The sequence below is a fragment of the Triturus cristatus genome, chromosome 2_2 (assembly GCF_964204655.1).
Source record: "Triturus cristatus chromosome 2_2, aTriCri1.1, whole genome shotgun sequence".
NCBI lineage: Eukaryota > Metazoa > Chordata > Amphibia > Caudata > Salamandridae > Triturus > Triturus cristatus.
The window spans coordinates 861,949,915-861,966,578 of NC_140582.1; positions in this window are offsets into that span (position 1 = coordinate 861,949,915).

Here is a 16,664-nt window from a genome sequence, read left to right on the forward strand (position 1 = left end):
GGCACACCGACATGTTGTACCCATCTATATGCCACCACAATGACAGCCCAGTCATGCATATTTTGATGGATATTGCGCTGGGCTGGCGGAGCCTCACAGACTTGTGGCCATCTTGCAGGCCGACTTACCAGTGCCCTCCTGCAATTGAGGTTTAACACCGCCCCGCCCCCGACCCATCCACCTATGGAACTGCTATTAAGGTATCTTTTAGAGTGTACACATTTTGGCATTCCCTGAGCCCATAGAAGCATGAAGATTAGTTTATAAACAAGAACCAAAACATTCTTGTAGGGCAGTTACCGCACAGGCATAGACCGAATGAAGTTAGTGGATATAATGTACCTATTGAGGGCCATCATTGCTTGTGTGCCCCCTCGATTACACCGCAGTCAAGCAAAATTTGGTGGATATGGCATCAGGCTGGCAGAGCCTCGCAGCATGTTGACCATCTTGCAGGCAGCCCGGCTCACCAGCACCCCCCCTGAACTTGAGGTTTAACACCATCCCTGACCCACCCACCCTTTTGTATGCTATTGTGGAATATTTTAGGGTGTACGAATCTAGGGGATCCCCACAGAAGCATCAAGGGTAACCAGAACCAAACCAATCTTGTAGGGCGGTTACAACCCAGCTAGGGGCTGAAGGAAGGGCAAGTTATTGAATATAATGTACCTATAGAGGGCCATCGTTCATTGCGTGCTACCTCGAGGACAGTGTGGTCAAGCATATTTTGATGAATATTGCACCAGGCCGGCAGAGCCTCACAGAGTGATGACCCTCTTACAGCACCCGGCTCACCGGAACCCACCTGAAATCGAGGTTCAACACCATCCATGATCCATGCACCCATAGGAATACTATTAAGGAATATTTTAGGGTGTGCAAATTTTGGGGTTTCCCTGCGTCTACGGAAGCATCACGGTTAGTTTGTAAACAAGAAGCAAATCAATCGTGTAGGGTGGTCACCACCCAGGTATGGGCTGAAGGAAGGGCAAGTTAGTGGATAAAATGTACCTTTAGTGGACCATCACTTCTTTGGAAGACAATAAGGCACATTTCAAAGAGATTTTATGTATTTGTCGGTGCTGGATCACTTGAGAGAAGTACACCTTTCAGAAGCCCGTCTTTTGGCTGCACTGACTCTGCATTGCAAAGTTGTTATAGCATTTTCACAATATGGAAAATGTGCAAATATTGTGTGAAAATTATTTTTGAATAATTAGAGTTTTAATGATGCATACAGTCATAACTGATGAGCAAATGATGTTGGACCTGAATCAAGTTACCTAGGTCACTTAGAAATGTAAATAGGGCTATGAATAGTTATGTCACATTTTTATATAATATGCCATCAATTTTAAAATGGATGCAGTTTTTGGTGTTCTGTTCAACGTTTTCCTGCTCTTTTCCCCTCCCAATACGTTTCCCGCTGCAAAGCCATCTCAGCCCTTGTTTCCGCAGAGCATCAAGCGAATGACGTAAATGCATTAGCAGATTCTAACATTATTAGAAAACATGTATTGTGACTGCCGCTTCCATCGTGTATCCAAAGTATCATTTTCAAGGACTTTTGCTGGAAGTTACGCTTAAGACGTGTTGGTGCTAATTCTATGAGCCATTGTTTAAGAAATGTTTCTTTTTTTTCTTAAATGAATCTTTATTCAAGTTTTCTTTCATACAACGAAACAAGGAAAAAACATACATATAGTCTAAATGATTCTGACACAACACCTCCCCCCACCCTCCCTTCGCTGACCCAGCCCTAGGAGCATCCACATTCATTTAACATAGATTACAAAACAGAGAGAAAAAAATATACAACTTAGTCATGACCCAATACCTAGTATAAAAGCTGATTTTAACCCTTACCCCAAAATCACTCTGAGTCAACTTTTCTATTCGTTATTCACAAGGGGCTAATTCATAAGAGTTGCCCAAATTGCTAAACCTCTAGCTTTCGCCCTGCGGACTCTTCTAGAGTAAACAGCTCTCTCCAGTCTATATACAGCTAGAAATCTTTCTAGCCACTGTTGGCCAGATGGTGGAACAGGATGAGCCAATGAGTGGCCAAACAGAGTCTAAGATGAATAGGAAAGACTGACTCTGATTTGAAGATATAGGACATCCCACCCCCAGTAAAATCAATTGAGATGATATTTTCCTGCCCAGCATGGTTGCCAAAATGTTGCTCACATCCTGCTTCATAGTATCTAACATGGGGCAGTCAGCGAACATGTGAACACTATCCGCAGCTTGATAGCTGCACCGAGGGCATGTGGATCCTGCCACCCTGCCCCATTTAGCAATCTTAGCTGGTGTGATGTAGAGATTAAACCATGTTTTAAAACACTGAAGTTGAAAATTAGCCGCAATGAATGATGTCTGAGCCAGATGTAATGAGTCTTCAATTTCCCCCGATCCCGCCTGTAAGAGTCCCTGCCATCGCTCTGAGTGTTTAATCAAATCACCAGGTGTCAGCTCATTCAGAATTTTATATATCCCCCTAATGTGGTTGAGCCTTTTAGTAGCCCCTCAATCAAATTCACTCTAAAAAAACCACAGGTGCCCCCTGTTTTCTTAACTAGAAAATCCCTTATCTGGAGATATTTCAAAAACTGCCGATTATCCAACTCAAATCTGTCTCTAATAATCTCAAAAATAAAAAAGTACCTCAGTCCCGTTTGTGACATGTCACAAGTTAGGATTGTGACATCACCCACTATCCTAACTCCCTCATCATACCAATACCTCATATGCCCATCATTAAAAATATTTGGGAGAGAGCCATTCTTAAATATTGGGGTATAGGCATTAATACGTCTGAGGCCTAGTTTTTTCCGGACCGAAGTCCAAACCTTAAATGCACAGATCAGGGTTTTGAACTTAACCATTTTATAGTAACTACATTCTATGTGGCGTAATAGACATCCCCTAGCCTCATCACCCAGTATCAGCTCAAAAATTGATACTGAAGACCCTATCAACGTTGTCTCCTCCTTTTCATTAAGTAATATCCCTGCTTTCTGTAAAACTGAGGCCCAATCATAAAACTGAAGATTGGGTACTGCCCACCCACCTCTCTCTCTTGGTAGTGTTAAAAATGTAAGTGCTCTCCGAGGGCGGCAGTTAGCCCAAATAAACCTGGAAAATAAATGATTCATAGCGATAAACCACGAGCTGCAGACAATCAAAGGAATAGCCCTATCGTAAGTTTAAGGTTCTGTAGTCGATTGCATTCAATTTTCAATTTGGAGAGTGAAGGATTTTCTGTAATTTTCGAAACATCTGCCGAAACTTCAACACCGAAATATACTGCACTCCCTACCACACGAGAATCATTCATCTGGAGTCCTTTGCCAACCAAAACTTGAGTCTTATTTGAATTCAGGCGGTAACCAGAAAGCCTTCCAAAAATATCAGCTTCTTTATTGATTTCCCTTAGTGCATTCATGGGATTTGAGGTAATAATCGCGAGATCATCGGCATATGTCAATATTTTAGTACTCTCCCCATTGCTCTGCACTCCTGAAATCTGGTTGTTACATTTGATCTTCCGGACTAGCGGATCAATATATAGTGCAAACAATAAGGAGAAGCACGGGCATCCCTGACGAGTCCCCCAGCTGATCAACACAGGGTCCGACATCTCTCCCAATATTCTTGCCACTGGGTCTTTATACAATATTTCAATAGCAGTGATAAAGCCTTCCCCCAACCCTCTGCTCTTAAAAGTTGCCCACAAAAATGACCAGGAGACCCTATCAAAGGCTTTCTCCGCATCAAGCAGGATAAGCCCGATAGGGTCCACGGTAATTCCTGCTTCATCAAATGGAGGAATAACCCTCTGAATATGATCTATTGTGCTGCGTCCCGGTACAAATCTGTGCTGGGTAGGAGAAACCAATTTCTTAATAATAGTTATCAATCGTTTAGCCAGAATTTAGGCATATATTTTGACGTCGCTATTTATTAAAGTGATAGGACAGTAAGACCCCATCTCTCTCACCGATTTACCTTACTTAGGGAATATAACAATATTGATCCCCAAGACCCAGGAGCTCCTCGCCCAGCCTGAGCTTCCAAAAACACATCCTTCATTAGCTCTTGTATGGAGGGGGCAAAGATTTTATAGAATTTGCCAGGAATGTCGTCCGTTCCTACCGCCTTTCCATTTGCCAGTAAACTAATAGCGCCCTGAATTTCAACCGCTAAATAGTTCTGTATTGCTTCCTCCTCATTACTTATGTCATCCATATGGAGCTTCTGATAAAACTGTTGAAAGGCGACGCGTATTTCTGGAGGCTGAGTAACTAACCCTAACTCTGGATCATCTATTTCAAGTATCCCCGCATGCGTTATCCACTGTCTAGTCCGGACTGCCAAAAGGTGACCCACTCTCTCATTACATTCATACATTTTGGATCTCCAAGCACAGTATTTCCTCGCAGCCTTATTAGCTGAGAGATCCATAATTGTAGTTTTGACTGAAGCCACCTTAATTTGTATCTTCTCTACCTCTCCCCTATTTGTAGGTGCCTGTACTAATTGGGTTTCTGCTTCACTCACTTTCCGATATTATTCTTGGAGAAATCTTTTCTCTTTTGCCTGTGAAGCCCACCCATACCTCAGTGTTTCCCCTCCTATCCCAGGTTTGAGTGCATCCCATATTGTCCCCAGCTGTGCACTTCTCCATTTCTCCTCTACAAATCTCGGAATCCACTCCCTGATGTGTTGGGTATAATCTTCCTCATAAAGAAGCGCTCTATTGACGGTCCAGTGAGATATGGAAGGTTTTAATATATAAAGTGAGATTTCAAATACTAGCGGATTGTGATCAGACATCACCTGGGGAAATTTAACTATGCTGTACCTCGTTATCATCTCCTGGGATACAAAGAAATAATCCAAGCTAGCATGCGTTGGATGGTGGCTGAAAAGAATGTATATCCCACATCATGAGGTTCTAATCTAGTCCATGCATCGAAAAGTCCATGCGTATTACATACATTAATTAATGCCTTGAAAACTTTAGGCTTACGACCATGATATGACGGCTCGCCTAATTTCATATTCTCATTATTTAAATTTACATTAAAATCCTCACATATAATCAAAGGCAGCGGCCAGCCAACCAGCTCCACATTCAGCCAATTAAATAAGGCAGGCTCATCAAACACTGATCCGTAGACAGAACATAATGTAAAAGAATAATTATCGGTACAGCATTGAGTAATAACTCATCTACCAAATTGGTCTGATTTTGAACGTGAGAACCTAAGACCTTTTTTGCGAGCCAAGACCGCAACCCCTCTTGTGCGTGTTCCCTGGGTTGTGGCAGAGATCAATTGATATCCTGCTAGCTCATCTATCCTTTGTCTGCAGGCTTCGATATGAGTTTCTTGGAGACAGACTATGTCCGCCTTTAAATAATGCATATCCTCGTTAATGCTGCGTTTCTTCACAGGATTATTCAGGCCACATATGTTAACTGAGGCAATCCTCAATTTACTTAGTAACATTTATAATGCAAAGGAGGTCTAATCTGTACCTGATACTAACTCATTAAATTTAACTGGCTGGATCAGCGCCGCCCCTAAACCCCCCCTTTTCCTTTCAACCCCGTCCTCCACTCGACCCACCCCTCCTATCCTCTTTCCCTAGGCAAAAAAGGCCCATGTGATGCCTCCTGCATAAGCCGCAACACAAACCCTCTAATATGCCCTCCCTCTGCATTTTCCGGGATACCAAGAAGTCTTAGATTGTTTCGCCGCTGGCGATTTTCAAAGTCTTCTAGCTTCCACATCACGTCCATCATCCGCACCTCATTTGATGTGGCTTGACGAGCTGAGGTCTCTTTTCCAGCCTCTAATGCTACCACCCGTTCTTCAAGAGCCGTAGTTCTTTCTGCGATCTCAGCACATGATTTATTCACGTTTCTAATGGCACCTTGAAGCTTCTTGGTTGCAAGATGGGCCCGTTTATGCTCTTGTCTAGCTTCCCCCTGCATCTGTTTGAGGGTTGAATATATCAAACTCATCGAGGGGGAAGATTCTGCCTCAGTCATAGGGTGATCAGGCTGATTCTTTTGTACAAGGATTGGAAAGAGAGCTATCAGAATTCGTAGCTGAATTATCCAATTCTGAGATTTCCCCTTCACTGGGATTGGATAGCTCAGAGTCTTCGTTTAAGGAAAATAATTTTTCTCCACATTTTGCGGTTCCCCAACCTTGCCCCGAATAACCATGGATTTGGGATCTTTAATTGAACAGCCATCCATAACCTTCTCGACGCAAAAGTGATTGTCTACCATTATGACTTCAAGTCCCCCTGCATCACCCTGTACAGGATCACAGACCCCCATAGCCGCCAAACTGGTACTCACATTGTCCACTGGAGGGTCGATATTCTCCTCTGCCAGCACTGTCAGTGTCTCTTCATTCGAGGTAGCAGTTTCCTCTTTCTCCATTTTATTTTCTTTCTCTCAACCATTAGAGGGGTGATCATCTATATAGCAAGGGGTTTACAGGTTTTAGCCATGGAGCGAAAGATGAGTGGCGTCCAGCAGCATTCACACAGCCGCCATCTTGCCCTTCGAGATGTTGAAATGTTTCATTTTTGTTGTACATCTCTGGAGTGCAGTTGATGAGGAAGTAAGCAAAGGATTTCTCTTACCCTAAGAAAGGGGTTAGTGCTTAATATTTGCGTAGTTTTAATTATTACGTTGTCATTTCTGATTTGCCAAATCCATGATTATACCATACTGAATTTGCCGAGCCTGTTAATAGCTTGTGTAACTTGTCTATAAAACCTTTGGGATTCTGTTGTCCTTGGGATTCTTTTAGCATTTTCTTCATGGGTGACATGCTGCCAATGTTCTTTATGAGTATAACACTTAAAATGTTTGCCTAGACTTTGCATAACTAGCGACTATACAGCTTTATGGTTTTTGAATTAGGGCCTTCATTGCAGATTAAACATTTTTCTCTGTAACCCATTTTTGACTATTCTGTAATAAATAGACTTTTTGCTCTAGTTTTGGTCTAAAGCTCTGTCTTTTATGCTTCCAATGTTTTATTCAATTTAATTCTGTTAAATTGTGTTTTCTTGATGAGGAGTGTAGTCTGTAACTGCTAGATCAATTGCAGACTCTGGAGCTGAATTAATTGGGTAAAAATTTTGGGGCGATCAAATGTTGGGGTTCAGGTGATTATTGGGGTTTGGCTCCCACAAATTTGTACGGAGACAGAAGCTCAAGAGTGGCCAAATGAGGCTAAGTACTGAGAAAGCACAAAGAACCAGACACTTGCTAAACAAACAGACCACCCATAACTAGCTTCTACAGAGGTACTATTCCCCATATGATGTGTATGTGGGAACACAATGGTTTTTTAGGGGCCAGCCAGTGAAGAGATAAAAGGCACAGTTTTTTAACCTATGCAGACTCTCTTGCTATCATCAATAAGCAGTCTAGAATGTTGATTTGTTGATTATGCCTGCTGTGGTTTTGAGATCTATTGTGACATCATTCACCAATCACTATAAACAAAGTGCCTAGATACAATATCATGTGTTGAAACAGTTGTTTAAATACAATCACCAGGGTGGTTGATTTATTAGGTATCTCACTTATACTGTTACAGAGAATACTTTGACAGAAATTGTATGTTGTTGTGAGCACAACTCACAACTCAGCGAGTTCTTCCGTACACCTCCATTGGGAAAGAATTCCCCCAGAAAACAAAAATTGCGTTCTAAAGTAATTTTGAGACCATCATTGGGTTAGGACTCAAATACAGTAATACAATCTTTTCTGCATGGAAGGTTTGATACCCATCATGTCTTGGGGCATGAATGAGCCAATGCCCAACTAGTCTGTGTGTCTAAAAGCTGGCTTAGCTGAATCCTGCTGTTTGTGAATGCTTTCAAGGGTTTCTGCTCCAACTTTGGAAAGACTAATTTCCTGGCCTGATGGCTGTGGATTTCTTAAGTGGCTCCCGCGAAGGGTAACATATTGTGAGAGCAAGGTCAGAACTGCAGTGGTTGGAGAGCTTGCAATGAATAGGGGGCGGTTCAATACTCCGGAGCTGCTGCTCATATTAGGGGAACCACCCTGCCATTGCCACCATGGTGCATTAGATACTGAGCATGGTGACAGTGCAGGTTCCTTTGTATGCAGGAGCAGCCAGTATGTTTATCAAATGTGGGATGATGGGACATGTGGTCCGAAAAAACGATGCAGCTTTTTTAGGTCTCGCCTAGCAGCGCACATGCGCTTCTCTGCGAGACTTATTGTAAACGGCTTTCAAAAGCTCAAGACACATGCGGGTAACCGCAAGCAATAGGCCACACACGCACGAGCGTGGCATATTGCTTGCGGTTATAACAAAAGTGGAGGAACAGGGGGCTATTTAAGACAGGTCCAGCATACTTAGCCCAGGAATGAAACTGAAAGTACGAAGGTATGCTGTTCCTAGAGAGGCTTTTGAAGATTGTAGAAAGAAGTAGGTCCGGAGGAAGTCTCTCCTTCTGGAAAAAGACCCTCACACATCCGGCAAACTAGCTGTCATGTATCGTCAGCAGGTGGCCCAGATGTCAAGTATCATCATCAGGTCTGCTCCGAATCGGGGCGGCGCTGCAATCCCCGATCGGCGACCTTAGAGGCGCCTTTTAGTGGAGATCTTTATTCCATTCATTGCCGGTTGGTGAGTGCAAGTGAGGGCCCTATTGTGATGTGCGTGTGAGACTAAGTGTGTTTAAAATAAGTAGTGGAGATCCTAGAAAACAAGTTTTAATAAGAAAGGTCCCACTCTTAATTAAGAACAATAACATGCGTAATCTTCCAGTGAGGGTGTCTGAATTACGCTCTAGTGAATAGTGGTCAACATGTTTCTTGCATCGGTCAAGTTGGCCGCAATTCTTCAGGACCAGAAAGTTCACACACTTATTGGTAGTGGTAGCAACTAATACTTACCACCGATACAGCACCCTAATAAGTGGTTACTTTAAGATATAAGATAATACGCCTGTAAAAAAGAAAATGGGTGGACAAAAAAGTACACGTTAAATAAGCATATTTGCTAAAAACAATCTTAATTTCAATTCGCCTCATGAACTGCACCCACGAGGTGTCATGCAGTATTAGTGATGTGCAAATTTATAACATGCTAAATAGTGATCTCTAAAATACTCAATGACTAAGATAATGTACTAGTCAAGTGTGACACTCATTACTGCAGAAATAATAAGTAAAAAATATCGGTGTTAGATGAATCTAAACCCGTCTGGGGAATAACCTAAGTTAAAACTGAAGGGAAAATAACACTTACCCTGGTGTCCCAGGTCTCTGGTGTCAGCGAGATGGCGCTGAGAAAACACTGAAAAGTACAGTGTTCTGTTGACAAAAAAGCGCCCCCCGAAAAAGAGGGGTGCAAATGATTCAGTCAGGTCGATGTGACTAGAACTATTGGTTATCATAATGTTCACAGGTTAGTTAAAAATTGCAATATTATTAAATATCCCTCGTGGGGAACAAGCGATAACAAGGAGATCGTGAGATAACAGTAAGGACAGTGGTAATGTCTATTTTTAGTTTATCATGATGGGAGGGTAATAGTCTAGTCTTGATACTATTCAATAGGGAGTTAAACGGAGTCCCAAGCTCTCCCCAGGACCGTGGTTAGTACTTACGGCAATCCGCGAATCCGAATGCCTTCGTTCCTACCCTCTGACCGCGCCAGCTCGGTGGACAACACTGATCGCTGGCGCGGAGCATACATAGGCCCTCAGAGCCAATTGGAATTCTCGGCTCATCGGTGTATTTCCAGGATGCAGAACGTACGGGAACTAAACCCGTCATAACTGGTTCTTGTGTCCGGTCAGGTGGTGATCAGCAGCCAATCGGCTTGAAGGGGCAGGATAATCAACCAATGAGAGATGAAGTTGATGAACTACAACTCATGGCAACAGTCGCTAGGCAACGAGGTGTTATGGCCGATGTATCGGAACTCGTACCGCCAAGCTGTTTGTAGTTGGGCATGAGAACAAGGCGTGTCGCTGATTAGCACGCAGAGTCGAGAAAAAAATGATCAGAGTCGAATGGTTGACAAAGGAGCCCCCGGTGTTGTCCTCGCGAAAAACGCTCATGAGGTAACGCAATGGCGTTTTAGAGTCGTTTTACAGTACTCGTAAATGATGTATGGCATAAGTGACGTGAACCAAAAAATGTGGTCCAGTAAAGCATACACCTCGTGGGTTATAATAGTAAAAGAAAGTTTGTAGATCAAAAGAATACCAATCATGCATTAATACAGCAGGGAAAGGGCAGACCCTTAACACAGGTGAGCACTGCTGATTGAGTAACGAGTACTAAAACTACCAGAGGGATAAAGACACAAGTCAGAGAAGAATTGTGTAAAAACTCATTACTGCCAACCCCATCACGGGCCAGCATTGTCTGAATAGGTAACCTGTTACTTGATGTGTGCCCAGAGTGATGGTTCCCAAGTTATAGGCCAGTAAGTAGTAAATCATTTGAATCAGGTATTAAGCAGGCTGGACCAAGGGATATCTTCATTCAATCCTACCAGGTGGGACGATAATCTCATAACCCACCTTTGTTCAACAGAGAACAATTTAGCTTTGCTAATGTTCTTAAAAGATTGGAGGACCGTCCACCGTAGAGAATCAGGGGCGTGTTTTTTGTCAAAGAAATGTGTTGTCATTTTGGTGTTGACTTTGTTACACCTAAAATTACTCTGATGTTCAATGATTCTGGTTTTAACCGGTCTTGTGGTCATCCCTATATAGGGGAGATTGCAAGGGCATGAAATTAGGTAAATACAATTTTGGGTATTGCAATTGGTATGGGTTCTGTACTGCCATGTGAACCCATTAGGAAATTCAATGTTTTTCATAATTTTGGTGAGGGGGCATACAACACACGAACCACAAGGATAATGGCCCGTTACGGGAGGTAGATTCCATAGAGTGGCCTGTTTGGTGTTGTTATGTGGTTTGGGTCTCGTGTGTACAAGCCTGTCCTTGAGGTTGGTAGTGCGTTTAAAAGCAAACCGTGGGGTAGTCAATGAAAGTATCCCGGTGTTAAGGATATTCCAATGTTTTTTAATGATGTTTCTCAGTTTTGTCGAATTAGGCGTGTATGTAGATACACAAGTAAGGCAATCATCGCTGGTACGATCCCTTGGTTCCAATAGCCCTTCCCTATTGTTATTGCGGGCACGTTTAAATGACTTCTTTACATCATGACTACGATATCCCCGTTGGAGGAGATTATTAGTCAGAATCGAAGATTCCTGTATGAAGTCAGGTAAAGAAGTACAGTTCCTCCTGATGCGGAGGAACTGTCCAAAAGGGAGATTTTGCTTAAGAGCTACAGGGTGGTAGCTATCAAAATGTAGCAAACTGTTTCGATCGGTGGACTTACGATGGAGTGTGGTACTCATCATCTGATCATTAAGTCAGGAAAGGGATTTGTTTGTCAGATATTGTATGGGTAAACCGCAGATAAGGGTTTAAGGTGTTAACCCATGTGCAAAATTCATCACATCGGACTCGGTCACCTCCCCACAGAATCAAAATATCATCAATGAATCTCTTCCACAATAGGATGTTAGATCTAAAGGGATTCGATTCGTGGTGAATGGCTCGCTCCTCAAATGCTGCCATATAAATACAGGCCACACTCGGGGCAAATGTACTCCCCATCGAAGTGCCCTGTATTTGATGGAATAATTGGCCCTCATATTCGAAGAAATTCTCCGTGAGAGCTAGAGAAGCACATTCCAGAACAAAGGGACGTGGTGTAGATGATCCCCACTCCAGTTCACTGAAAACATCCTCTATCACCTCAAGGGTGGCCCTCTGAGGAATGTTGGTGTATAGGGCCTCAACATCCAGGGTAACGAGGAGATCCACTTGTCCCTGGTGTTGAGAACCATTGCCACCATGGTGCATTAGATACTGAGCATGGTGACAGTGCAGGTTCCTTTGTATGCAGGAGCAGCCAGTATGTTTATCAAATGTGGGATGATGGGACATGTGGTCCGAAAAAACGATGCAGCTTTTTTAGGTCTCGCCTAGCAGCGCACATGCGCTGCTCTGCGAGACTTATTGTAAACGGCTTTCAAAAGCTCAAGACACATGCGGGTAACCGCAAGCAATAGGCCACACACGCACGAGCGTGGCATATTGCTTGCGGTTACCTGCACGGGCGCCATATGTTTTGAATTATCGTGCCCAGACACGGGCACGATAATTCAAAACATATGACCTGGTGCTCGCTCTTGCGTGCGCGCCACTCGCGGGAGCCCCCTCCCACCTCTCATATGTCTGTGCGTCTTTATTTATTTATTTATTAGCTGTCCCGTGTGCTCAGAAGCCATTAAACCGATTTCCATCAAGCATTCTCCTGACCCAGTGAGCCCACAGAGTCTATCAGACTGTCTGTTTAGAAGAAAGATTCCTGAGGGGGCCGCAGAGTCACCCCTCCTGGCCGGAGAGGGGGGGTGAAATGCAGAGGCAGCACTCCACTCCTCGCAGAACATTAAATCAGATGCCGCCACTCGAGCCTGCGCTAAGGGAAATGAATTTTCACGAGACAAGTAGGCTGCCGTATTTATTTATTTTCTTCGGCTTTTGTTCAGCGCTTTATCGACAGGCAAACTGAAAGCAAATACAGGCTGGACGGATAATGAATTACTGTCGAACGGTGCTGTCTGTTAGTCTCCTCAACCTGCATGTGTGCAGACGGTGGGTTCTTAAGTGGATAACGATCTCTTGGTATTGAGGGCTCGAGTCTGCTGGTCAGGGACATCGCTCAATGGGCTTGCATATGCAGATTATTGTGTGTTCGTGAGCTGGGCACAAGTCCAAAACAAGCATTTTCATGCAATGCAATACCTCAGATTTTTAGAGGCTGTATTATTTCCAGTATGTGCTGCAACTGACTAATACTTCCAAAAGGATTTGTTTGTCTTCAGAGGGCGGAAGTGCCCACCTCGTGTAATCAAGTGAATCTTTGCACTGACACGCTCTGTCCAGCTTACCCTGCATTGCGTTGTTTCGTAACCCCAACTCTTTTATCGTAACTGGAAACCCTAGATTGAAATGCTTCCACTGACTCCTGGGTTCAGCGGCTACTAGCAGCGATGGAAATTTCACCCAGTTACCCGTGAGTAAAAGATAACATGAGACTGAGCTTCCATCAGCGAATTCTGGGTTCCAGCAGCTACAGCAGCTGTGAAAGTATCACCCAGTTACCTACGGGCAATCCGAGTATGAGTGCCTCCACCGACTGCAGGATTACGGCAGCTATCAGCAGCTGTGGAGGTATCACCCAGTTACCTGTAGGTAAAAGGAAACCCGAGACTAAACTCCCTTCGGCAACTACAGGGTTGTAGGAGCTACCAGCAGCTGTGGACGTTTCACCTCAGTTACCCGTGGGTAAAAGGAAACCTGAAACTAAGCTCCATTCGGTGATTGCAGGATTCCGGCAGCTGTTAAAGGTTCACTTATTTACCTGTGAGTAAAACTTAATTTAAGGCTGAGCTCCCTTCCATGATTGCAGGGTTCCAGCAGCTGCTAGCAACGATGGAAATTTCACCCATTTACCCTGGGGGGCGCTGGGCATTATTTGGGTGTGGGGGTCATTTTTCCTCCTGTCAGGGCTCCCTGAGGGCGGCTGTGTACTCTCCTGCCCTGTCTCTTCCCCATGGTTAGAAGTGTAGCTCCTCACAGATTACACCGCACAAAGCAGCTCTAGGCTCTACTAGGGTGGGTGGCAGTTCTCTGCAGAGAGCTGTTCGATGACAGGTTTAGGCCTTGGATTGGCTTGGACTAAGATCTTGGTCTTTTCCACAGTTCCAACAGTAGCGGTTTGCTTGTTGGTAATAGTTGTGTTTGCTGGGGCAGGTGTAGGTGAAGTGCTTGTGACTCACTGACCGGCTTCCTTAAATACCTAGTCTCATGCAGTGAGGCGATTTTAACATGTCACCCGTGGGGGTGTTTAATGGCACCCAGGAGTCAGTCCAGTCCAGTTTTGCACCTGGGTGCAAGAGGTGTCTTTGCAGCTCTTTGGGGAGTTGTGCTGTATGGAAAGTTCTTTCCTCTCGCTTTTATCCACTGCAGGGCTGGCTCCTCCTTTCATCGGAAGTTTCTCCTCACCCTTCCTAACTGTCACAAGTTCTTTACTCTGCTTTCACCCACTCCGAGGCCGGTGCAGCCTGTATCTGGAGTCAGGTCCTCTCACTTGTATCCACTGTAGCTGCGCACGGTGTGCCCTGTCCCTTCTAAAGGTGCCCCCCAAATCCAGAGTTCAGGTGGTTCTGGCCGGAGTGCTCCCCTGCTCTTTGCCTGTAGTTAATAGGAGTTCTCTCCTGGAGTGAGACTGAAGCTGTTGGGATCAAGGCTGACTGATCTGCTTTCTTAAATGTCAGTGATTTGTTTATTTTTTTATCACACTGGCCTCCAGAGACTGAGCTGCCTTCAGTGACTGCTGGGTTTCTCTTAAAAAACTTTTGATGATACAACTCAAGTACACTAAAGTGCCATGAAGGCGCTATTAGTGAGGAGGGGGGAGGGGAGTTGGAACAGTGTTTAGAGCAGGGGTGGCTACATGCCACTATTGTGACCTCATTATTTTTTACCCACTGTGCTATTACCGAACGGTAATGCACAGACTGTCTCATAATTTACTCCTGGTAATATCCAAAACGCACATGGAGTCTGTTACTGATAACACCTATATTTATCTATTCATAGTGCTATATGCACAGATTCGCAGACACCTCTGACCTTGACGATGCCCACATAGTGGCTATACCTGGACAGAATTTCAATTGCTCTGGAGTTATCGGAGTAATTCCATGTTACTCTTAGGAGCATAGGAGAGAGCATTTGCAATGCAATAAGTCTTGCATTTGCGAGAGTTTAAGCTATTAGTATTCTAAATGACAATGTCTTTTAGCTATTAGTATTCTAAATGACAATGTATTTTATTTATGTTTTAAAATCGAAAACATAAATAAAAGGCATTGTCATTTACAATGTCAATAGCTCAAACTTGTGTAAATGCGAGGCCTATTGCATTGCAAATGCTTTTTTGGTAAGTGAGCCATTGCAGATGTTTTGTCAGACAGCGTTAGAGAAACTTTCCACCACTAAGGCCCACTGCCAAAATGGTACATGCCACACACCTACACAGGATGGTGTCAGCTGTGTATTTGTTGTCCAAGGTTGTACCTTTTGGCTGCACCGCATATGCAAATTGTTTGCAGAGCTCTCCAGTTTTGTAGTTCCACGCTGGAATAGTTCATTGTGAGAAATTGGGTTGGGTTGGTGGTTGAGGGGGGTGTGAGCCCTTCTCAATCAACAGCCACAATCCTTGTCAGGGTGACCCATAGAAAGTCACTAAATCAACCTGTGCTTAACCCACTGGTTGCTTAGCACAAAAGCAGTCAGGCTTACCTTAGAGGTAATGTGTAAAGTATTTATGCAGCACTCAAAAAGTAATAAAATGAAAGCACAGCACAGGAAAACCCCACCCCAATGTAGAGAAATAGAGTAAAATGTAATAAATTATTTGACACAAAATGAAAAATTCCAATCAGTAGCACCAGATATAAGCAAGTTCAAAGATTTAAGGCAAATATCGCATCTGAAAGCACAAAGTGCTATTTACGGTTATCTGGTCGTGAGAGTCCGGGTGAAAGTCACAAGTTCAGGCTGACTGCGATAAAGCATGGGCCGGATATAGGGACCAGGTTAGTCCCATTGAAAAGTTACCTTCTAAATATCAGCGCAAAGAGTTCCGTTCGCGGTGGAGGAGGCCACGAGGAGCACCATGCGCGTCACGGATGGTCTTCGCTGTAGCACGAAGAGCAGGCCGTGCATCAGAGATGGTTGTCACTGTAGCGCAAGGATCCTGTCGGACGTTGTGGTCAGTTGTTGCTGGAGCTTCATGTTGACGGTCACTGTGGGCTGTAGATGCTGTAGCGCGAAGAGCAAATCTCTGAAGTTTGAAGGTTTCAAGAGTGAGGGATCCTGTGCAATTTCCCCTCCTTTACCATGGCCTTGCTTCTCTTTCACTCTCACAGCTTTCTTCTCCCCTCACCCCCATGAAGAATATCTAATGGCCCTCTAATGTCTTTTACCTGCACCCTGTGTGGGTGCATGATGATGCTGAAACTGCACTGTTTACTTGTGTATTGTGTTTTTATGTTTTTCCTAAGTTTATAGACTGGTTAACGCTGGGTGACTCCCTGCAGTGTTGCTGCTCAAGTGTTTTACGTCCTTGCATAGCGCTATATCATATTACCTGTACTGTTCTGTAAAATGAATAAATACATTTTCAAAAAATTTTAATAAGGCAACCTAAAGTTCTGTGGAAGTGGTAGGCCTCACAGAAGTGAAAAATGAGGTTAGGAGTTTATTTTACTACCAGGACATGTAAAACTTAAAAGTACATGTCCAACGTTTTAAATACACTGCACTCTGCCCTATGGGCTGTTTAGGGCCTACCTTAGGGGTGACCTATATGTATTAAAAAGGGAGGCTTAGGCCTCGCAAAAGGTTTATTTTGCCAGGCCGAAATAGAGGTTTTAAACTGCACATACAGGCAGCAATGGCAGACCTCATACATATTTTAA